The sequence below is a fragment of the Heptranchias perlo genome, unplaced genomic scaffold, assembly GCF_035084215.1.
Source record: "Heptranchias perlo isolate sHepPer1 unplaced genomic scaffold, sHepPer1.hap1 HAP1_SCAFFOLD_289, whole genome shotgun sequence".
In the NCBI taxonomy this organism is placed as follows: Eukaryota; Metazoa; Chordata; class Chondrichthyes; order Hexanchiformes; family Hexanchidae; genus Heptranchias; species Heptranchias perlo.
The window spans coordinates 247140-270405 of NW_027139301.1; the positions used below are offsets into that span (position 1 = coordinate 247140).

The 23266-nt window shown below is 44.7% G+C and overlaps 1 long non-coding RNA gene and 2 other non-coding genes across 3 annotated transcripts; all 3 read right to left on the bottom strand.

Annotated features, from left to right (window-relative positions):
- Nucleotides 1-1697: 1697 nt before the first annotated feature.
- On the bottom strand, nucleotides 1698-6931 carry LOC137310892 (uncharacterized). The gene is made up of 2 exons (XR_010960213.1): nucleotides 5838-6931; nucleotides 1698-2015 (listed from the first exon to the last, which is right to left on the bottom strand). It is a non-coding gene; the product is annotated as an uncharacterized lncRNA (long non-coding RNA).
- On the bottom strand, nucleotides 2998-3071 carry trnap-agg (transfer RNA proline (anticodon AGG)). Its single transcript has one exon. It is a non-coding gene; the product is annotated as a tRNA-Pro (tRNA).
- A 15508-nt stretch (nucleotides 6932-22439) lies between the features above and the next one.
- Nucleotides 22440-22533, bottom strand: trnay-gua (transfer RNA tyrosine (anticodon GUA)). The gene is made up of 2 exons: nucleotides 22497-22533; nucleotides 22440-22475 (listed from the first exon to the last, which is right to left on the bottom strand). It is a non-coding gene; the product is annotated as a tRNA-Tyr (tRNA).
- Nucleotides 22534-23266: the final 733 nt, after the last annotated feature.

A 23266-nucleotide genomic window follows, 5' to 3' on the forward strand; every position in this document is an offset into this window, starting at 1 on the left:
TGGTAGATTGAATCGGGCCAGGACCTACTCCGTTAATGGTAGGGCGTTGGGGAAAGTTATAGAACAAAGAGATCTAGGAGTACAGGTTCATAGCTCCTTGAAAGTGGAGTCACAGGTGGATAGGGTGGTGAAGAAGGCATTCGGCATGCTTGGTTTCATTGGTCAGAACATTGAATGCAGGAGTTGGGATGTCTTGTTGAAGTTGTACAGGGCATTGGTGAGGCCACACTTGGAGTACTGTGTACAGTTCTGGTCACCCTATTATAGAAAGGATATTATTAAACTAGAAAGAGTGCAGGAAATATTTACTCGGATGCTACCGGGACTTGATGGTTTGACTTACAGGGAGAGGTTAGACAGACTGGGACTTTTTTCCCTGGAGAGTAGGAGGTTAAGGGGTGATCTTATAGAAGTCTATAAAATAATGAGGGGCATAGATAAGGTAGATAGTCAAAATCTTTTCCCAAAGGTAGGGGAGTCTATAACGAGGGGGCATAGATTTAAGGTGAGAGGGGAGAGATACAAAAGGGTCCAGAGGGGCAATTTTTTCACTCAAAGGGTGGTGAGTGTCTGGAACGAGCTGCCAGAGGCAGTAGTCGAGGCGGGTACAATTTTGTCTTTTAAAAAGCATTTGGACAGTTACATGGGTAAGATGGGTATAGAGGGATATGGGCCAAGTGCAGGAAATTGGGACTAGCTTGGTGGTATAAACTGGGCGACATGGACATGTTGGGCCAAAGGGCCTGTTTCCATGTTGTAACTTCTATGATTCTATGGTTCTATATGATAGACTTGAAGAGGATATGGACACGCCGGTGGCATGGACAGACACGTGGCAGATGAAGTTTAACACGGAAAAATGCGAGGTGATGCATTTCGGGAGGAAAAACGAGGAGAGGCAATATAAACTAGAGGGCACAATTCTGAAAGGGTCAGAGGAACAGAGGGATCTTGGGATATATGTGCAGAAATCCTTGAAAGTAGCAGGGCAGGTTGAGAAAGCGGTTTAAAAAGCAGACGGGGTCCTGGGCTTTATGAAGAGGGCATACATTAGAAAACAAGGAAGTCATGATGAACCTTCATAAAACACTATTTCGGCCACAAATGAAGTATTGTGTCCCGTTCTGGGCAGTGCACTTTTGGAAGGATGTGAAGGCCTTGAGAGGGTGCAGAGGAGATTTACTGGAATGATTCCAGGGATGAGGGACTTAAATTACGTGGATAGACTGAAGAAGCTGGGATTGTTCTCCTTGGAACTGAGAAGGCTGAGAGGAGATTTGACAGACATATTCAAAATCATGAAGGGCCTTGACAGAGTAGATAGAGTGAAACTGTTCCCATTGGCGGAAGGGACATGAACCAAAGGGCATAGATTTAAGGTGATTGGCAAAAGAAGCAAAGGTGACATGAGTAAAAATTTCTTTACACAGCGAGTGGTTGGAATCTTTGATTTTTGTGCATTTCAAGTGATGAAATTTCATTATTTTACAGACTGTATCTTAAGAGTGGGGTTAAAAGTTCAGTGTTTTTGACGCCAGGAATCTGGTGCAGCCGTTGTTAAATTTATCAAAGCAGGCAATTGTCGCCATTTATCACAAGAACGCCCGAACTGGTTATGCGATCAAGATGAAAGTAACGCAACGAGGGACAATTGATACAACACGAAAGGCATCGGGCTATGACAAAAATCCCCACCGTTTTGCTTTTCCAACATAAAGCGTGCGCCATTTATTCTCTGAACATAGAAACAGTCTGGTCTCGCTCACTACAGGAATCTCCATGTCTCAGCGAATTCGCCTTTCGGGACCTTGTCTGTCAAGATGAATTGTGATTTCCGTGAAGCCAATGTTCCATTCCTTTATAAGTTTCATGTGCCTGCTCTCCGATCACAAGGTTTTTTTTAGTCCACAGGGTAAATGGTGGAATATCAGCCCTGCTCAGCCGGCTATGATCACGGTACATTTTCTTGCAGACAAAACACACATTGAAACCCTGGAACTTTGAGGCAATGAATCCTGAGGAAAAATAAAATAAGGGCTCGAATCAATCTAACCAATAGCACCATCGAGACAAGTGAAGAGGTCACCTGCGAAACCAGTAATTCACTGAGCTAAACCTTGAGGCTGCAGTGACCAATATAACAGCTGTCTACTGTCAGTTTACTTTTCCAAAATGAATGGTTGAAACTTGCAGGAGTGAAAATCCAACGAGCCGGTCTTCACTCTTAAACCAGCAACTGTGAAGTTAAGAGAAACGTGCCGGAGAAATACTCGATTTCAGCGCGGTGTCACTGGGCCAGAGTAAAGCTCAGTTAATATGATCGCCGAGTGGCGAGAGGGTGGATTTGGAATTCCTGAGCGACCGCACTGCGCATTTTCCAGATCTGCTTGGAGCACCAATCCCTTCAATTCATCACTTGGAGGGACAATTCGATTCTCGGTTTCTTTTCCCTGAACTTGACGAGATCTTAAAAATTGAAAGCGACCAATATCAGAGCTAACCTCGTCACCGACATGATCACAGATACAGAGCGGCCACACTCTGCTTCAGTGAGATGAAAACCCAGAGCGGTTTCAAGGTTGAATGCAATTGGAAGCAAAGCTCGTTCAATGAAAGTGCAGGTCATTGAGGTGCCTTTAAAGTCCTGATTGTTTGAACTGAACTTCTTCCGAAAGCGCTTGAGATTCAGGTGGAGTGATTTGTGGATTTATTTTTCCTCTTTGCAAAGTTTGAACCGCACGTCAAGATCAAAAGTCTAGGGTTAAATTAGGGCTTCTCCAGGGTATGACCCTCGAATCGAGAATTATCCCCCGACCTCAACGAGCCCAGAAACAAGAACGTGTCACTGACACATTCTATGAGAGGGCTGACTGTTTCATGAAAAGGCATTTTTGAAGAGACTTCCTGATCAGTTCTGTGTTGGCTCCTGAACAAAACACAAACACCGCACTGTGCGTTTTTCCGTCTAAAATTCACTAAACACCACGAATTAAACAAAGGCACCGCTGGGAGTTGAACCCAGGATCGCTTGTTTCCTGAACAAGCGCTTTAACCAACTAAGCCACAGAGCCAAGTCATGGTCCTGTTTCCCACCTCCTCTCATTAATATCTATCAGCTACACGTCACATTCTGTTGGGGGTTCAGACTGTTTGATCTTTGTCTATTTCGCTTGCCCGTTTCCCTGTGAATCCCGATACTGACTGCGTTTCAAGCTGTGTTTATCTTTCTGTGTCCATCAGTGCTTTGATGCACGGATGAATATTTGTGCTTGTGTTTGTTACTTTAAATAAATTGGGGATGGACAATTCTCGCTCTGACACTGAAGAACTAATTTAGCAAATTTCACAGTGAAGAGTTGTTTATTGTGGTGCTGAAACGAAAAAAACGTAAAAGGTGCAAAGAGGGAAAACGAGAAAAACTCGTGAGTGAAATTAAGGACAACTTTCAAGGTTTTTACACGTACATTAAGAGAAAGAAGGGTGACTAAGAGTAATGTGGGCCCCTTAAAGACAAATGGAGGTGATATTGTAATTGAAAAATCAGGAAATAGCAGCCTTTTTTGACACTCACAGAAAAGCATGAGGATAATGTACCAGAGACACGAGGAAAACTGAAAATAAATCAAGGGGATTCAGTGTAAGTAAAATAATGGTATTGGAGAAAACAATTAGACTAAAGATAGACCAATCACAAGGACCTGATGGTGATCATCCCAGGGGAATAGGTGAGGAAATTGTACATGCTTTCGTCATGATCGTTCAAAACTCTCTTGATTCAGGAATTGTTCCATGGATTGAAAAATTTCAAATATCATTCCATTATATAGGAAGCGTAGGAGAGATAAAACAGGAAATTATAGACCGATTCGTCTGACGTCTGTTGTGGGGAAGTTACCAGAATCTGTTATTAGGGAAAGAATGACTGAGCACTTGGATAAACATGAATTGATCAGAGAGAGTCAGCATGGATTTGTAAAGTGTAAGTCAAGTCCAACGAAACATTTTGAAGATGTAACTAACGTGGTAAATAATGGAGTGTCTATGGGGGTTATGTGTATATTGACTTCCAGAGGCATTTGTTAAGGTTTAACATCAGAGACTGTTAACAGAAATGAGAACATGTGGAATTCAAAGCAACCCATTGACATGGGGAGGGAGTTGGTTTGGAGGTAGGAGACAGAGAGTAGGGTTAATGGGTATGTACTCAAATTGACAGGATTTGATTAGTGGTGTCCCCCAGGGATCTGTAAAATGAGGCAGATAAAGGAATAGAGAGCGGTATATCCAGGTTTGTTGACGACACCAAGTTTGGGTGCACAGTGAGTAGTGTAGATGGGAGCATAAAGTTACAAAGGGAAATTGATAGATTCAGTGAGTTGGTAGAACTGTGTCAGATGGAGCTTACATAGAATTACATCGAATGTACATCACAGAAACAGGCAATTCGGCCCAACTCGACTATACCGGTGTTTATGCTGCAGACGAGCCTCCTCCAACCCCTCTTCATCTAACCCGATGAGCAAACCCGAATATTCCTTTCTCCTCCATGTGTTTATCCAGCTTCACCGTAAATGCATCCATGCGATTCGCATTAACTACTCCTTGTGGGAGTGAGCTGCACATTCTAACGACTCTCTGGATAAATATGCTTCTCTTGAATGCCAGATTGGATTTATTGATGACTATTATATTCATGGCCCTAAGTTCTCACATCCCCACTCCCAACAGTACAAACACCTTATCTACATCTGACCGATCAAACCCTTGCATAATCTTAAAGTCCTGTATCAGGTCACCCTCAGCCTTCTCTTTTCTCGACAAAAGAGCCCCAGACTGTTCAAAGTTTCAATCTGGGGAAATGTGAGGCCATCCACTTTGGCCCTAAGCAAGATAAATCAGAGTATTTTCGAAATGGTGAGAAGCCAGGAACTGTGGGTGAGCAGAGATACTTCGGGAAATCACGAAGAGTTGGCAGACAGGTGCAAAAAATAATTAAAATGGCTAATGGAATGTCGGCCTTTATCTCAAGGGAACTGGAATTCAAAAGGGTGGAAGTTATGTTAGAATTCTATAAACTCTGCTAAGGCCACATTGAGAGCACGGCATTCAGTCCTGGGCACCAGACCTCAGGAAGGATATATTGGCCATGCAGGAGGTGCAGCGCAGAAAGACCAGAATGATACCGGGGCTAAAATGGTAACATTATGAGGGCAAGTTGCGTGGACAAGGTTTGTATTTCCTCGTGTATAGAGGATTAAGTGGTGATGTAATTCAGGTGTTGAAGGTGATTCAATGATCCAATGGTGGGTGTGTGAGTTGGTGCTGAATCGGTCCCCTTCAGTGAAGAGAGGGTCAGCGGGCGCCTGACAGACACGGCTCGGAACGGGACTCGCTTCTCTCCGGCGGCAGCGGCTGGTTTAGAGAGATCTCTCTGTCTGCTGCTGTTACTCCGCCTCCCGCACTCTGGGAGAACCGCGGAGGTCGGTCCTCATTTTTCTCTTGTGGATCCGGCTCCATCCGTTTACTGTTGACGGGAGTGCGTCTGATACCAAATCAGTCAGAAGCGGGTGCAAATCACAACATAGGCACAGGCCCAAGGACTGGTTTGATATTGGGTCCTTTTTAAGGGATAGGCTGTAGAATGTTTGTATAATAATAAAGATCAGAATTAACTTTGATACAATGAAGTTTTCTTCAGTTATTTCCCATTTCCACCCTCACCAGTTTTATACAGTAACAGGTAACAATGTTTGAGGGATGTGATGTCCAGTGTTGGTGGAATCAGTGTAATTTAACTTGATACATTGAAGAATCTCTTGTCTATCCCAGGCTCTTACCTTAGGTTTAGACCCTCACCGAGTTTAAAATTGGCCACTCACTGATATAAATAAACCAGTAACAATCCCGAAACCTCAGCGGGGATATTTGTTCCGATACTTAATGACGGTCCCAATTTCCACTGAAATTCTCAATCAGCAAATCCCAGAGGCTGTTTCGGGTTTGACAAACTGTGAAACAGATTGTTTTAAAAGCCGGAAAGAGGGAAAAACTGGTGGTTGATATGAAGTGTTATACATTATCTCTTTCTGTTTCAGATTTACAATTTCTCTTTGTGTGTTACTGACAGGAGAGGCTATAACGGAGCCCAGTGACTGGGTAACGAGCTGCACTGAGTCATTGGCCTGTGTTACAGACCGGCTCGTTGGACCTGCTCATTTCGTGAACTCGCTGGTGTCTCAGCACGTGTGATGACTGAGTGAATCCCTTCCCACACACGGAGCAGGTGAACAGTCTCTCAACCAATGGGCATGCGTTGATGTGTCAGCAGTTCATTTCTGCTTTTAAAGCTCTTCTCACAGTCACTGCATTAAAAGGTCACTCAATAGTGTCAACAAATTAATGTTTCAGAAGGTGGGATGATCGAGTGAATCTCTTCCCACACACGGAGCAGGTGAACAGTCTCTCCCCAGTGTGAGTGCGTTGATGTCTCAGCAGTTCGTTTCTGATTTTAAATCTCTTCCCACAGTCAGAACATTTAAAGGTCTCTCAGTGTGAACTCGCTGGTGTTGCAGCAGGTTGGATGCCCAAGTGAATCCCTTCCCACACACTGAGCAGGTGAACGGCCTCTCCCCAGTGTGGGTGCGTTGGTGTGTCAGCAGATTAAATTTGCTTTTATACCTCTTCTCACAGTCAGAACATTTAAAAGGTCTCTCATCGGAGTGAACTCGCTGGTGTCTCTGCAGGTTGGATGGCCGAGTGAATCTCTTCCCACACACGGAGCAGGTGAACGCCCCCTCTCCAGTGTGAACTCGCTGGTGTTTCAGCAGGGTGGATGACCCAGCGAATCCCTTCCCATACACAGAGCAGGAGAACGGCCTCTCCCCAGTGTGAGTGCGTTGGTGTGTCAGCAGATTAAATTTGCTTTTAAACCTCTTCTCACAGACAGAACATTTAACAGGTCTCTCATCGGAGTGAATGACCGAGTGAATCTCATCCCACACAAGGTGCAGGTGAACGGCCTCTCCCCAGTGTGAACTCGCTGGTGTTTCAGCAGGTTGGATGACTGAGTGAATCTCTTCCCACACACGGTGCAGATGAACGGCCTCTCCCCAGTGTGGGTGCGTTGGTGTCTCAGCAGTTCAATTTTGCTTTCAAACCTCTTCTCACAGTCAGAACATTTAAAAGGTCTCTCATCAGAGTGAACCCGCTGGTGTCTCAGCAGGATGGATGACCGAGTGAATCGCTTCCCACACAAGGAGCAGGTGAACGGCCTCTCCCCAGTGTGAACTCGCTGGTGTGTCAGCAGGATGGACGACTGAGTGAATCTCTTCCCACACACGGTGCAGATGAACGGTCTCTCCCCAGTGTGAGTGCGTTGGTGTCTCAGCAGTTCAATTTTGCTTTTAAACCTCTTCTCACATTCAGAACATTTAAAAGGCCTCTCCCCAGTGTGCACTCGCTGGTGTGTCAGAAGCTCAGATGACCAAGTGAATCCCTTCCCACACACAGAGCAGATGAACGGTCTCTCCCCAGTGTGAGTGCGTTGGTGTTTCAGCAGATTACTTTTGCTTTGAAACCTCTTCTCACAGTCAGAACATTTAAAAGGTCTCTCATCAGAGTGAAGTCGCTGGTGTGTCAGGAGGAGGGATGACTGAGTGAATCCCTTCCCACACACGGAGCAGGTGAACGGCCTCTCGCCAGTGTGAACTCGCTGGTGTTTCAGGAGGAGGGATGACTGAGTGAATCCCTTCCCACACACGGAGCAGGTGAATGGCCTCACCCCAGTGTGGGTACATTGGTGTGTCAGCAGGTTCCTTTTGCATTGAAACCTTTTCTCACAGTAAGAACATTTAAAAGGTCTCTCCCCAGTCTGAACTCGCTGGTGTGTCTGGAGGCTGGATGAAATAGTGAATCCCTTCCCACACACGGAGCAGGTGAACGGCCTCTCCCCAGTATGGGTACGTTGGTGTATCAGCAGATTAATTTTGCTTTTAAACCTCATCTCACAGTCAGAACATTTAAAAGGTCTCTCATCAGAGTGAACTCGCTGGTGTGTCAGGAGGCCGGATGACTGAGTGAATCCCTTCCCACACACGAAGCAGGTGAACGGCCTCTCTCCAGTGTGACTGTGTTGATGAATTTCCAGCCTGGACGGGTAATTGAATCCCTTCCCACAGTCCCCACATTTCCACGGTTTCTCCGTGGTCCGGGTGTCCTTGTGTCTCTCCAGGTTGGACGATCAGTTGAAACCTCGTCCACACACAGAACACGTGTACGGTTTCTCCCCGCTGTGAATGGTGCGGTGTTTTTTCTGGCTGTGTAACTGGTTAAAGCTCTTTCCACAGTCAGTGCACTGGAACACTCTCACTCGGGTGTGTGTGTCTCGGTGCTTTTCCACTCACACTGATGTCTAAAATCATCTCCCACAGACAGAACAGACAAACATTTCTCCTTCCACATTCAAAGGTCGATGATATTCAGGTCCTGATGAATCGAGTGACTCTGTCAGATCTTGACGTGATCTTTGGTTTGAGTTTCCCTCTGCAAATCCTCCCCTGTAAAAGTAGTTTATAAAAGTTATCACTGTAACTGCAGGATGGAAATTCAGATCAGATAACTTTACTTTCTATGGAACATTATTTCCTCTCTCATTCCTCAAAGCTGTAAATCCCCGTCCCACACACTCTCCCTCCTCCCTGTGCTGAAATCCAAACCCATCGCATCATCTTTCAGTGGCCCTAAACCATAAGTGAAAGGGTGTGAGAGAGAGAGTGAGTGTGAGAGAGAGTGTGAGTGTGTGAAAGAGTGTGAGAGGGTGTGAGAGAGTGTGAGTACAGTAGTGGGCTGGGTGTGGAGAATGAAGTGCGACAGGTGGAGCATGTTTCAGTGGGGCAGCAGTGATCATAATCTCATTTGGTTTAGAACAGTTATGGAAAAGGACAGGGGACAGTCAAATGTGAAAATTCTTAACTGGAGGAGGGCTAATTCCAGTGAGTTAAAAAGGGATCTTGTCCAGGTGGATTGGTATCAAAAATTTGCAGGCAGAACAGTAATTGAACAGTGGGAGGCCTTCAAGGAGGAGTTGGTTTGGGTGCAGAGTAGACAGATTCCCACGATGAGGAAAGGAACAGCATCCAAAGCGAGAGCTCCCTGGATGACTAAAGGTATAGAGATCACCATTTCTCCTTCATTTATAGACGCTCCCTGACCGATCACCATTTCTCCTTCATTTTCAGACGCTCCCTGACCGATCACCATTTCTCCTTCATTTGCAGACGCTCCCTGACCGATCACCATTTCTCCTTCATTTACAGACGCTCCCTGACCGATCACCATTTCTCCTTCATTTACAGACGCTCCCTGACCGATCACCATTCCTCCTTCATTTACAGACACTCCCTGACCGAACACCATTTCTCCTTCATTTACAGACGCTCCCTGACCGATCACCATTTCCCCTTCATTTACAGACGCTCCCTGACCGATCACCATTTCCCCTTCATTTACAGACGCTCCCTGGCCGATCACCATTTCCCCTTCATTTACAGACGCTCCCTGACCGATCACCATTTCCCCTTCATTTACAGACGCTCCCTGACCGATCCCCATTTCTCCTTCATTTACAGACGCTCCCTGACCGATCCCCATTTCTCCTTCATTTACAGACGCTCCCTGACCGATCCCCATTTCCCCTTCATTTCCCGGCGGGTAGTGAGGGGGGGATAATGTTCACTGTTTTATATTCGGGTCTGGGGCCGCACTCGGGGTTTGTAAAGCCTGAGCCTGGGCCTGAGCCCGGACCCGGGCCCCGGGGTTTATTGAGCCTCTTGCTCCGATCCTCTGACCTGCACCGAACGCGCTCCTCCCGCAGCCTCGACTGGCCGCGCATGCTCAGGACACACTGACCGGTAATGAGTCACTAATGCGCCTGCGCACTTGGCTCTCCTGATTCAGATAGGGCACAATCTGCACCGCGCTGCATGCTGGGTGATGCAGCCGCCATTGATGATCTTAATACCAGGCCGAAAAACAAAGACATTGGAAGCATATAATTCAAGTGTTTAATTTATAATATAAATAATTCAATCGTTCAATTCATTTCATAAATGATTGAATAGTTCAATTAATTAAATAATCAATTGTTTAATTTATTGCATAAACAATTAGTGTTTATTTATTATATAAAGGATTCAAGTGTTTAATTTATCGTAGAAATAATTCAATAGTTTAATTCATTATATAAATTTTCCTTCGTTTAATTTATTATATAAAGAATTCAATATTTAGTTGAATTATTTATATCATAAATTAAACACTTGAATGATTTGTCTAATAAATTAAACACGAGACTTCATTATATAATAAAGTAAACAATTTATTATGTGTAATGAATTGAACCTTTGAATTATTTATATAATCAATTAAACAATTCATTATGAATATAATGAATTAAACAATTGATTATTTATATAATAAATAACATTTTGAAATTCTTCATGCAATAAATTAAATAATGGATTATTAATATGATTAAATAAACACTTGAATCTTTCGATGATAAGTTAAACCTTTGAATTAATTATATAATTTAAACACTTGACCTCTTCATATAATAATTTTAACACTTGGATTATTTATATAATAAACTAAACAATTGGTTATTTATATAATAAATTAAACAATTGATTTTTTTATATAATAAATGAAACACTTGAATTATTTATATAATGAATGAAACATGAATTATTTATATAATAAATTAAACAATTGAATTATTTAGAGAATCAAATAATCAGTTCAATCATTTATATAATAAATTAGACATGCATTATTATATAATAAATTAAACACTTGTTTATTTGTATAATAATTTCATCAATTGAATTATTTAGATGCTTAATTTCTTATGAAAATAATTCAATAGTTTATTTTAACAACTGAAGTCGTTATGTAAGAAATTAAACAATTGATTATTTATATAATGAATTAAACTATTGAATTATTTATTTAATAAATAAAACCTTTTAATTATTTATATAATAAATTGAACTATTGAATTATTTAGATAATAAATGAAACAGTTGAATTATTTAAATAATAAATTAAACAAATGAACTATTTATGTAATAAATTATACACTTGAATGCTTCATTAATAAATTAAACACTTGTTTATTTGTATAATAAATTCACAAATTGAATTATTTATACAATAAATTAAACAACGGAGCTATTTATATATTAAATTATACACTTGAATTATTATATAATTAAACTACTGAATTATTTATCAAATATATTAATCAATTTAATTATTCATATAATAAATTAAACAATTCAATAATTTACATAAAAAATTAAACACTTGAATTATTTATAATATATTAAACAATTGAATGATTTATATAATAAATTTAGCTATTGAATTTTTTATACAATAAATTAAACTCTTGGTTATTTATATAATAAATTAATCAATCGAATAATTTAAACTATTGAATTCTCTTTATAATAAATGAAACATTTGAAGTATTCATATAATAAATTAAACACTTGAAAACAATTTAATTATTGATATAATAAAATAAGCAATTCATTATTTATTTAATGAATGAAACTATTGAGTTATTTATATTACATTTTAAACTTTTCAATTATTTATATAATAAATGAAGCCAGCTTGGACAAAATGGAGGCAAGCTCGGAGTCCGTCTTGGACAAAATGGCGGCCGGCATGGCCACCATCTTGGAAAAAATGGCAGCAAGCACGGCCGCCATCTGGGAAAACATGGCGGCAGGCGCGGCCGCCATCTTGGAAAAAATGGCAGCCGCCGCCAGAATGTCCCAGTGACCCCAGAGTGATGCCGGGGTCCCAGAGTGCACCCAGTCAGCCCAGAGTGAGGCCAGGGTGCAGCCGGGGATCCCAGAGCGATGCCAGAGCGGCGGCCTTTGCGTTTGGGCCACCACAACAACCACCACCACAACTGTACTGTACGTGTACAGCACAGAGTGGGTAAAAGGGAACGATTCACTCCTGTCTGGTACTGTACGGCCCGTGTGTGTCTCAGTGTCAGCTCCTGTACATGTACAGCACAGAGTGGGTAAAAGGGAACGATTCACTCCTGTCTGGTACTGTACGGCCCGTGTGTGTCTCAGTGTCAGCTCCTGTTCATGTACAGCACACAGTGGGTAAAAGGGAACGATTCACTCCTGTCTGGTACTGTACGGCCCGTGTGTGTCTCAGTGTCAGCTCCTGTTCATGTACAGCACACAGTGGGTAAAAGGGAATGATTCACTCCTGTCTGGTACTGTACGGCCCGTGTGTGTCTCAGTGTCAGCTCCTGTACATGTACAGCACACGGTGGGTAAAAGGAAACGATTCACTCCTGTCTGGTACTGTACGGCCCGTGTGTGTCTCAGTGTCGGCTCCTGTTCATGTACAGCACAGAGTGGGTAAAAGGGAACGATTCACTCCTGTCTGGTACTGTACGGCCCGTGTGTGTCTCAGTGTCAGCTCCTGTACATGTACAGCACACGGTGGGTAAAAGGAAACGATTCACTCCTGTCTGGTACTGTACGGCCCGTGTGTGTCTCAGTGTGAGCTCCTGTTCATGTACAGCACAGAGAGGGTAAAAGGGAACGATTCACTCCTGTCTGGTACTGTACGGCCCGTGTGTGTCTCAGTGTGAGCTCCTGTTCATGTACAGCACACAGTGGGTAAAAGGGAACGATTCACTGAGAGATTGCAATGTTGAGTGTAACGGTTATTTGAGGGGTTCAGTCCCTAAACGGGCTGTGTTTTGACAGACACTTTTTGCAGTAAGGAGTTGAGTTTAGTTTAGGGAGGTGGGTACAATCCGTGTCTGGGACTCACTGGCCCTGTGAAATGTTGAATTTTGCTCACAATATGGTGTGTTGGGATTAATGGGGGACGAGGTTTAACTCCACTGGGCTGGATTGTTTTATCAATCTCTCATTGACTGGGTCTTTCAGACCAGAATGGGAGCTGCTTCTCTCTCTCTGTAAACACCCTGAGGCAGTGAAACACTCTCTGACAAACTGTTCACAGGAACCAACCCATCAGACATGGGGAATAGACAAATACCTGGGACTGGAAATGAGCCTCCCACCAACAGAGCAGAGAGAAGGAGGAAATCATCACACCTTCAAGATCTGGATCTGTTTTGTCTTTGGAGCAGGTTCTGGTTAATTTTACTGCTTTAAAGTTATGTTATGGGACCAGTGAGACTGAGACACACACACACACAGACTGCACAGTCAGGAGACACGTGTCCCTTGTCCAGACATTGGGTTTGAATTGAGCTGAGCTGTGCCACAAATGAATATGGGATTAAAATCTCAAATTCCAATCAGTTTGCTCCCGAGCTTCCCCATGTGTCTGTGTGGTTCCATTACAATACAATTTCACATGGGGGCCCAAAATGGCTTCGGAATTAACACGATTTCTTTCTGAGTTGTCAGTGACCTTTTCAAAAATTAAACTTCAAACTAAGAAAACATTTGGAGGCTGTTTTCACATTTGGGCCCTCTGCGTGCTGCAGGACGCTCCCTGAAAGAGCTTTTAATTTCAATTAAGACCCCAGATATGCCACATTGTCAGCCTCTGAATAATAGTTTGATCCACTTTGTGTTATTTCTGAAAAGTTGCACTTGCAATGAATGAAGGGAGGAATTTGGGCTCGAACAGATGGTGATATTCTGTCGGACGGTCGGTACTGAGGGAGCGCTGCACTGTCAGACGGTCAGTGTGTGTCTCAGTGTCAGCTCCTGTAAAATGTCCCAATGATCCCCCAGTGTCCCCAGAATGTCCCAGTGATCCCAGAACGGACACCGCGCAACAATCGCCAGACAGGAGGGTTCCCTCCCAGTCGGGGAACACTTTAGCAGTCAAGGACATTCAGCCACCGATCTTCGGGTAAGCGTTCTCCAAGGCGGCCTTCGAGACACACGACGACGCAAAATCGTCGAGCAGAAATTGATAGCCAAGTTCCGCACCCATGAGGACGGCCTCAACCCGGATCTTGGGTTCATGTCACGCTACACGTAACCCCACCAGCAAGGGGGGAGAAAAAGTTATCTGTTTTTAATATTCTCTCTCTCTCTCTCTGCCTTTCGGGTCTCTTTCTCTCTGTCTGTGTAATTTGACACAATGTGTATTCAGCATAATGGGACCTACTGTTTTCCGTGGCGAACCTGTCTGAACACCAACGACACCTTTGATTGGTGTGATGGTATCCCAGCCTAATACAAGATATGCGATTTGAGAACCTTTCACTCACTCACCTGGCGAAGGAGATAATCTCCGAAAGCTTGTGATTTTAAAATAAAATTGTTGGACTATAACCTGGTGTTGAAAGATTCCTGACATTAATTGAACCCGTCAGTTGCAACATTTAACAAAACGAAATTAATAAAGGTTACCATTAAAAATATTTTCTGGAGTTCACCAAAGTGGGGGAGCATCTACGCAGTGTGTTTGTGCCGGTTGAAATGGCACAAAGAGCTGGGGTTTCAGTTTATTTCATTTTCCTTGGTTGAAACTCACTCTCCCTGTTTCCAATGTCTTTGCTTTTCGTCCAGATATTAAGATCATCAATGGCGGTCGCAGCACCCAGCATGCTGCGCGGTACAGATTGTGCCCTATCTGAATTAGTGGAGCCCAGCACGCAGGCGCAGTGGTGACTCATTAGCGGTCAGTGTGTCCTGAGCATGCGCGGCTAGTCGAGGCTGCGGGAGGAGCGCGTTCGGTGCAGGTCAGAGGATCGGAGCAAGAGGCTCAATAAACCCCGGGGCCCGGGTCCGGGCTCAGGCCCAGGCTCAGGCTTTACAAACCCCGAGTGCGGCCCCAGACCCGAATATAAAACAGTGAACATTATCCCCCCCTCACTCCCCGCCGGGAAATGAAGGGGAAATGGGGATCGGTCAGGGAGCGTCTGTAAATGAAGGAGAAATGGGGATCGGTCAGGGAGCGTCTGTAAATGAAGGAGAAATGGGGATCGGTCAGGGAGCGTCTGTAAATGAAGGAGAAATGGTGATCGGTCAGGGAGCGTCTGTAAATGAAGGAGGAATGGGGATCGGTCAGGGAGCGTCTGTAAATGAGGGAGAAATGGTGATCGGTCAGGGAGCGTCTGTAAATGAAGGAGAAATGGTGATCGGTCAGGGAGCGTCTGTAAATGAAGGAGAAATGGGGATCGGTCAGGGAGCGTCTGTAAATGAAGGAAAATTAGTGATCGTTCAGAGAGCGTCTGTGAATGAAGGAGAAATGGTGATCGGTCAGGGAGCGTCTGTAAATGAAGATGAAATGGTGATCGGTCAGGAAGCGTCTGTAAATGAAGGAGAAATGGGGATCGGTCAGGGAGCGTCTGTAAATGAAGGAAAAATAGTGTTCGTTCAGAGAGCGTCTGTAAATGAAGGAGAAATGGTGATCGGTCAGGGAGCGTCTGTAAATGAAGGAGAAATGATGATCGGTCAGGGAGCGTCTGTAAATGAAGGAGAAATGGTGATCGGTCAGGAAGCGTCTGTAAATGAAGAGGAAATGGTGATCGGTCAGGGAGCGTCTGTAAATGAAGAGGAAATGGTGATGTGTCATAGAATCATAGAAGTCACAACATGGAAACAGGCCCTTCGGCCCAACGTGTCCATGTCGCCCAGTTTATACCACTAAGCTAGTCCCAATTTCCTGCACTTGGCCCATATCCCTCTATACCCATCTTACCCATGTAACTGTCCAAATGCTTTTTAAAAGACAAAATTGTACCCGCCTCTCCTGCTGCCTCTGGCAGCTCGTTCCAGACACTCACCACCCTTTGAGTGAAAAAATTGCCCCTCTGGACCCTTTTGGATCTCTCCCCTCTCACCTGAAATCTATGCCCCCTCGTTATAGACTCCCCGACCTTTGGGAAAAGATTTTGACTATCTACCTTATCGATGCCCCTCATTATTTTATAGACTTCTACAAGATCACCCCTTAACCTCCTAATCTCCAGGGAAAAAAGTTCCAGTCTGTCCAACCTCTCCCTATAAGTCAAACCATCAAGTCCCGGTAGCATCCCAGTAAATCTTTTCTGCACTCTTTCTAGTTTAATAATATCCTTTCTATAATAGGGTGACCAGAACTGTACACAGGGAGCATCTGCAAATGAAGGAGAAATGGTGATCGGTCAGGGAGCGTCTGTAAATGGAGCAGAAATGGTGAACGGCCAGGGAGCGTCTGTAAATGAAGAGGAAATGGTGATCTGTCAGGGAGCGTCTGTTAATGGAGGAGAAATGGTGATCGGTCAGGGAGCGTCTGTAAATGAAGCGGAAATGGTGATTGGTTGGGAGCGTCTGTCAATGAAGGAGAAATGGTGATCGGTCGGGGAGCGTCTGTAAATGAAGGAGAAATGGTGATCTCCATATCTTCAGTCATCCAGGGAGCTCCAGCTTTGGATGCCATTCCTTTCCTCCTCGTGGGAATCTGTCTACTCTGTACCCAAACCAACTCCTCCTTGAAGGCCTCCCATTGTTCAATTACTGTTCTGCCTGCCAATTTTTGATTCCAATCCACCTGGACAAGATCCCTTTTTCACTCACTGGAATGAGCCCTCCTCCAGTTAAGAATTTTCATATTTGACTTTCCCCAGTCCTTTTCCATAACTCTTCTAAACCTAATGAGATTATGATCACTGCTGCCCCACTGAAACATGCTCCACCTGCCCCACTTCATTCTCCACACCGAGCCCACTGCTGTAATCACACTTTCTCACACTCGCGCTCTCACACTCGCTCTCTCACACTCGCTCTCTCACACTCGCTCTCTCACCCTTTCACTCATGGTTTCGGGCCACTGAAAGATGATGCGATGGGTTTGAATTTCAGCACAGGGAGGAGGGAGAGTGTGTGGGAATGGGATTTTCAGCTTTGAGTAATGAGAGAGGAAATAATGTTCCATAGAAAGTAGAGTTATCTGATCTGAATTTCTATCCTGTACTTACAGTGATAACTTTTATAAACTTCTTTTACAGGGGAGGATTTGCAGAGGGAAACTCAAACCAAAGATCACGTCAAGATCTGACAGAGTCACTCGATTCATCAGGACCTGAATATCATCGGCCTTTGAATGTGGAAGGAGAAATGTTTGTCTGTTCTATCTGTGGGAGAAGATTTCAAACATCAGTGTGAGTGGAAAATCACGGAGACGCACACACCCGAGTGAGAGTGTTCCAGTGTACTGACTGTGGAAAGAGCTTTAAGCAGTTACACAGCCTGAAAAAACATCACACCATTCACAGCGGGGAGAAACCGTACACGTGTTCTGTGTGTGGACGAGGTTTCAACTGATCGTCCAACCTGGAGAGACACAAGGACACCCAGACCACGGAGAAACCGTGGAAATGTGGGGACTGTGGGAAGGGATTCAATTACCCTTCAGAGCTGGAAACTCATCGACGCATTCACACTGGGGAGAGGCCGTTCACCTGCTCCGTGTGTGGGAAGGGATTCACTCAGTCATCCAACCTGCTGACACACCAGCAAGTTCACACTGGGGAGAGACCTTTTAAATGCTCGAAATGTGGGAAGAGCTTTAAAAGCACAAATGAACTGCTGTCACACCAATGGATTCACACTGGGGAGAGGCCATTCATCTGCTCTGTGTGTGGGAAGGGATTCACTCAGTCATCCCACCTGCTGACACAACAGCGAGTTCACACTGATGAGAGACGTTTTAAATGTTCTGACTGTGAGAAGAGGTTTAAAAGCAAAAGTAATCTGCTGAGACACCAACGCACTCACACTGGGGAGAGGCCGTTCATGTGCTCTGTGTGTGGGAAGGGATTCACTCGGTCATCCACCCTGCTGACACACCAGTGAGTTCTCCTGTTCCGTGTGCAAAAAGAGACCTTGAAATGTTCTGACTGTGGGAAGAGATTTAAAGTCAGAAACGAACTGCTGAGACATGGACGCACTCACACTGGGGAGAGACTGTTCACCTGCTCCGTGTGTGGGAAGGGATTCACTAATTCATCCCACCTTCTGAAACATTAACTTGTTCACACTATTGAGTGACCTTTTAACTCAGTGACTGTGAGAAGAGCTTTAGAAGCAGAAATGAACTGCTGACACATCAACTCACGCCCATTGTGGAGAGACTGTTCACCTGCTCCGTGTGTGGGAAGGGATTCACTCAGTCATCACACGTGCTGAGACACCAGCGAGTTCACATCTGACTGCAGGGGTTGGATTCTGCTGTTAATCCCATCCAGGACTGAACCATGTTCATTCTGACAGTTGGGGTTTGTTTCTTCTGATGTTAATAACCCCGATAACTGGGCTGGAGTTTAATATTCTGGATATCTGTTAAATAAATCAGCTTTGCTCAAACACCTTGTTGTAGATTTTGGTCTTTCCCACCTGAGTGTTTAGCATCACCTGACTGGAGCTCAGAAAGGACAATCTGGGGGGGAGGATCGTCCGGTGGGAACAGAACTTCAGCCTGGACACAGTCCTTCAGGGCCACACTGAGAGGGGCAAACGGCACTTTGGTCTTTCTCGTCTCTCTTCACTGACAGCAAAGTCACCGTGTGGCATCCAGTCTAAAAATGACTGTGGTAATTATTCTATGTAGATTTAACCTGTTTGTGTGACAGTCCTGAGTCTACCATTTAAGGCAGGCGTTGACTCATTTAAAATAAACCCACTTAAAATAAATGGGTTAAAGTCTGCATCAAAATAGCAGAGGGAGGAGTTCACAGGAGCCTGTTAACTGCTGGTACAATTATACAACAGTCATTCGATCTCCAGATAAAGAAGGACCTGCAGTGTGTTTCCAGAATTCCCGGTTTTATTGATGTGTGCGTGTTAGACACCAGGATCACTAAAAATACACGATCCGGACCATCCACAGGGTGGGGGCGATCCCGACAGTTACTCTGGGATCACTCCCACTGCGGAACTCCACCACTGACCCTGCTGAAGGTTGCAGGCTCAGGGAGTGGGGCCTCCAGGAGTGGACTGTAAGATAGCTGACAAAGATAAGCTGAGGTACCAGAGGAATCCTTACTAAGGAACCGTCTGGGGTTTTACCTCTCAGTGTGGGTCTCGCGGTGAATGATTCCTGACTCCCCGAACTGTCTTACATTTAACCCAGATCGGATCAGGATGAATTGAGTTTACAGGAGAATTGGGTCAAATATCACCCACAATCGAGGGAGACAAAAGCAGCCGTTAGAGAAGCTCAGAGATCTTTGGAAAAGAAGATGGTGCCCAATTCTGAGAATAATAGCAAATGTCTTTCCAGCTACGTCAGGAGTCAGAAGACCATTAAAGATGCTTTTGGGCCACTGAAAGACAGTTCAGGACAGATTCCCGGGCTATGGCAGAGCTGTTGAATGACTATTTCTCATCAGTCTACACTCCTGTGGATGAGGCTCAGATTCCAGCTGTGGGATGTGCTGTCAACAATAACATCATAAATATTAAAATAGAATGGGATGTCACTTTGGATAAAATATGAACTCTCAAGATGCATTGTGCTCCAGGTCCAGATGATATCCACCCCCGGGTGTTTAAAGAGATGGGACGGGTGCTCTGTGAGCCCCTTGCCTGTATCTTCAACAGCTCAATAGAGTCAGGGATTGTCCCCTGAGATTGGCAGGTAGCTCATGTAGTTCCCATTTTCATTAAAGGGACAAATCAGAGCCGGGGAATGACAGGCCCATCAGTGTGACCTCGATCAGAGGGAAGATGCTTGAAGGGATCCTAAGAGATGCTGTTTATGATCACGGGGAAAGAGAAGGAGCCATTAGAGATACTCAACACGGCTTCTGGGAAAGAAAATGGTGTCTTACAAACTTGCTTGAGTTTTTTGAAGAAGTTGCTGGGTTAGTGGATGAGGGTAATCCGGTTCACATTGTCTATCTCAGGGATGTCAAACTTATTTCCTATGGTGAACCTGACCCGATATCCTGGCACTTGGCCTGGGCCACATTCAGCAAAAGTTATTAAACTAGAAATAGATGAAGATGAACTGTATTGGTATTTACTTACATTTAGATTTTATTTACAGCTTCTGCTGCTCCCGATACCTGGCACCTCTGAGCTTGAACTATTGCACGAACATTGAGAGTAAATGACTGGGCTGAGGCCTGTCTTGGATAAAAACATGAGGACCACTTGTCATTACAGAACTGTGTGCCCCAAACACTAACCGTGGAAGTGAATTCCACAGACTGCCTACTCCCTATGTAAAGAAGTTTCTCTTGACGACTGCTCTAAAACAGAGAGTGGGGTTAATTGTAGCGACTCACACTGTATAAGGTGGAAAGTGGGCTCCACAAGGATTGGTTCTGGGACCACTGTTCACAATTCACATCAACGAATTGGACTCGGGAATCGGAAGTACAATTTCAAAATTTACAGATGACACCAGATTGGCGGGGTGGGGTGGAGTTTGGATAATATTGATGAAGATTGCGACCAAATACAAAATACATTAATAAACTTGCAAAATGGCCAATGAATTGTAATGCAGATGACAGTGAAGTGGAGCATTTTGGTAGCAAGAATTTGGAAATTGTGCCCTGTATCCCCAAGTCCAAGTCATTAATGTATATCAAGGAAAGCAGTGGTCCCAGCACCGACCCCTGGGGAACACCACTGTACACCTCCCTCCATTCCGAAAAACAACCGTTCACCACTACACTCTGTTTCCTGTTATTTAGCCAATTCTGTATCCATGCTGCTCCTGCCCCTTTTATTCCATGGGCTTCAATCTTGATGGCAAGCCCATTATGCGGCACATTATCTGACGCCTTTTCGAAGTCCATACACACCACATTAACTGCATTGCCCTCATCTACTCTCTGTTACCTCATCAAAAAACTGTATCAATTTAATTAAACACGATTTGCCTTTAACAAATCCGTGCTGGCTTTCCCTAATCCTTGTCCAATTGACTGCTAATTCTGTCCCGGATTATCGTTGCGAGAACTTTCTCCACTACCGAGGTTAAACTGACTGGTCAGTAGTTGCTGGATTTTTTCTTTCACCCTTTCTTGAACAGGGGGGTGACATTTGCAATTCTCCAGTCCTCTGGCATCACCCCCATATCTAAGGATGGTTGGAGGTTTTTTGCCAGTACCTCTGCAATTTCCACCGTTACTTCCCTCAGCAACCGAGGATGCATCCCATCCAGACCAGATGACGTATCTACTTTAAGTACAGCCAGCCTTTCCAGTACCTCCTCTTTATAAATTTTTAGCCAATCCAGTATCTCTACAACATCTTCCTTCACTGACACTCTGGCAGCGTCTTCTTCCTTGGGAAAGACAGATGCAATGTATTTATTTAGTACCTCCGCCATGCCCACTGCCTCCCACTGCTACTAATTCGTGATAATCTGGGCCAGTGGTGCAATGGATAACGCATTAGGTTCGATTCCTACCTGGCTTGGATTTTTTAATGCAAAATTTTATGGCCTTCAATACCTTGCAAGCTTTCCTCCTTGGTGGTGCTGCCTGGCTCCATACCTGGTAAGTGCCTTCTCAGTGCAGCAAGCAGTGCATCAGTGTCATAATCTGAAGGTCCTGAATTCAATCTTCAGAGAAGCATCAAGGATTACGAAGCTTTTTTTCCATCTCTCACCTCATCTTTCCATCTTTGCTGCATTGCAAAATCAAGAACTTTTGCTTACTGCAGCACATCAAAAGATTTGCTGCCCCTTGATCTCTCTGTACCCAAACACACAGTGAAGTTTAGGAAGTCCATGGGCGATGGACTCACTGACAACACTCTTGTTTCTGTATAATTGCACCAAGACAAACGGTGAGTGGAGAATATAATCAACGATCCCGCTACTTCTCACAGGCCAAGTGAGCGCTCCACCAGTTGAGCTAATTCCTCGTTTGCTGTTTGTAAATCGCCCCTCACAGTTCCTGCCTCACACTCGCCTTCAAGCTGCTCCATGACCAGCAGAGAAATCTTGCCTTGGGTTGCCGCTCCCTGAATATATTAAATACTTTGCTCCAATCGGCAGTATCGAGCATCAGCAAGTGAGGAACAGCAGAACGGGAAGCCACAGTAATCATGAATGATGCTGAGAAGAGCCCGAGCCTTCGGAAGGAAGACGAGGTCACCGGAAAGCAACAGCCGCCCGAGCTCGAGGAGCAGCGAGAGCCCTGACTGACTGACTGATCGAAGACCATTTTGGCTGAAATTGAGGGCGATTTCAAGTGTTGCTGCTCAAAGGCACTCCCTGCTGGTGAGCAGAGGGAAATGCTCGAGTGAAACAGCCGTGCTCGGGCAGACACAGAAAGCCTTTTGGTTTTGAAAAGGAGAAGAGGTGTCCTGTGCCTGAGTGGCAACATGTTAATCTGTGAGCTGCCTGTGAAGTTCAGAGAGTGACCTTGAGGTGATTGCTGCTTATTCCAAAATCACACTCACTCCTTCGAGCCGGAATTGAACCAGCGACCTAAGGATGACTTTATTTTGTTTTATTCACTACAGTCCTCCGCTCTACCAGCTGAGCTATCGAAGGGAAGTGATAAACAGTGCTGTCTTTGGTGATTGTTCACCGTGCGCCTGTTGACACGTTCAGACTCGTGGAGTCCGGTGCTGATCGAAGACTTCTTTTGCCTGAAAGCGAGAGCTGAGTGTTTTGAAGTGTTGCTGCTCAAAAGCGCTCCCTGCTGGTGAGCAGAGGCAGAGCAGCCTTGTTTGGGCAGACACAGAAAGTTTTCAGGTTTGAGAAAGGAAAAGAGGCGTCCTGTGCCTTCATGGCAACATGTTAATCTGTGAGGTGCCTGTAAAGTTAAGAGAGCGACCTTGAACTAATTGCTGCTTATTGCAAAATCACACGTTCTCCTTCGAGCAGGAATTGAACAAATGACGGAAGGATGACTTTGTCTTATTTTCCACGACAGTCTTGTCGCTCGACCAGCTGAGGTATCGAAGGGAAGCGGCAAAAATGTTTCACTTTGGTGATTGTTCACCGTGCACCTTTGACACACCCGGACTCGTGGATTCCAGTGCTCATGACTGAGGCTGACTCGGTACCTGCTCATACCGCAGTGCTGTGGGAGTGGGAGCTGCTCCGTGTTCTCCACAGCCCGGGCCAGTGACACAATGAATAATGGGACTGATTATTGATCTGGAGATTGTGGGTTCAAGTTTACGGAGGGTGTAAAGTGGGAGGCCGGGCCTGGAGAGCATTGGAATAGTCAGGTCTGGAGGTAAACAAAGGCACGGATGAGGGTTTCAGCAGCAGAACA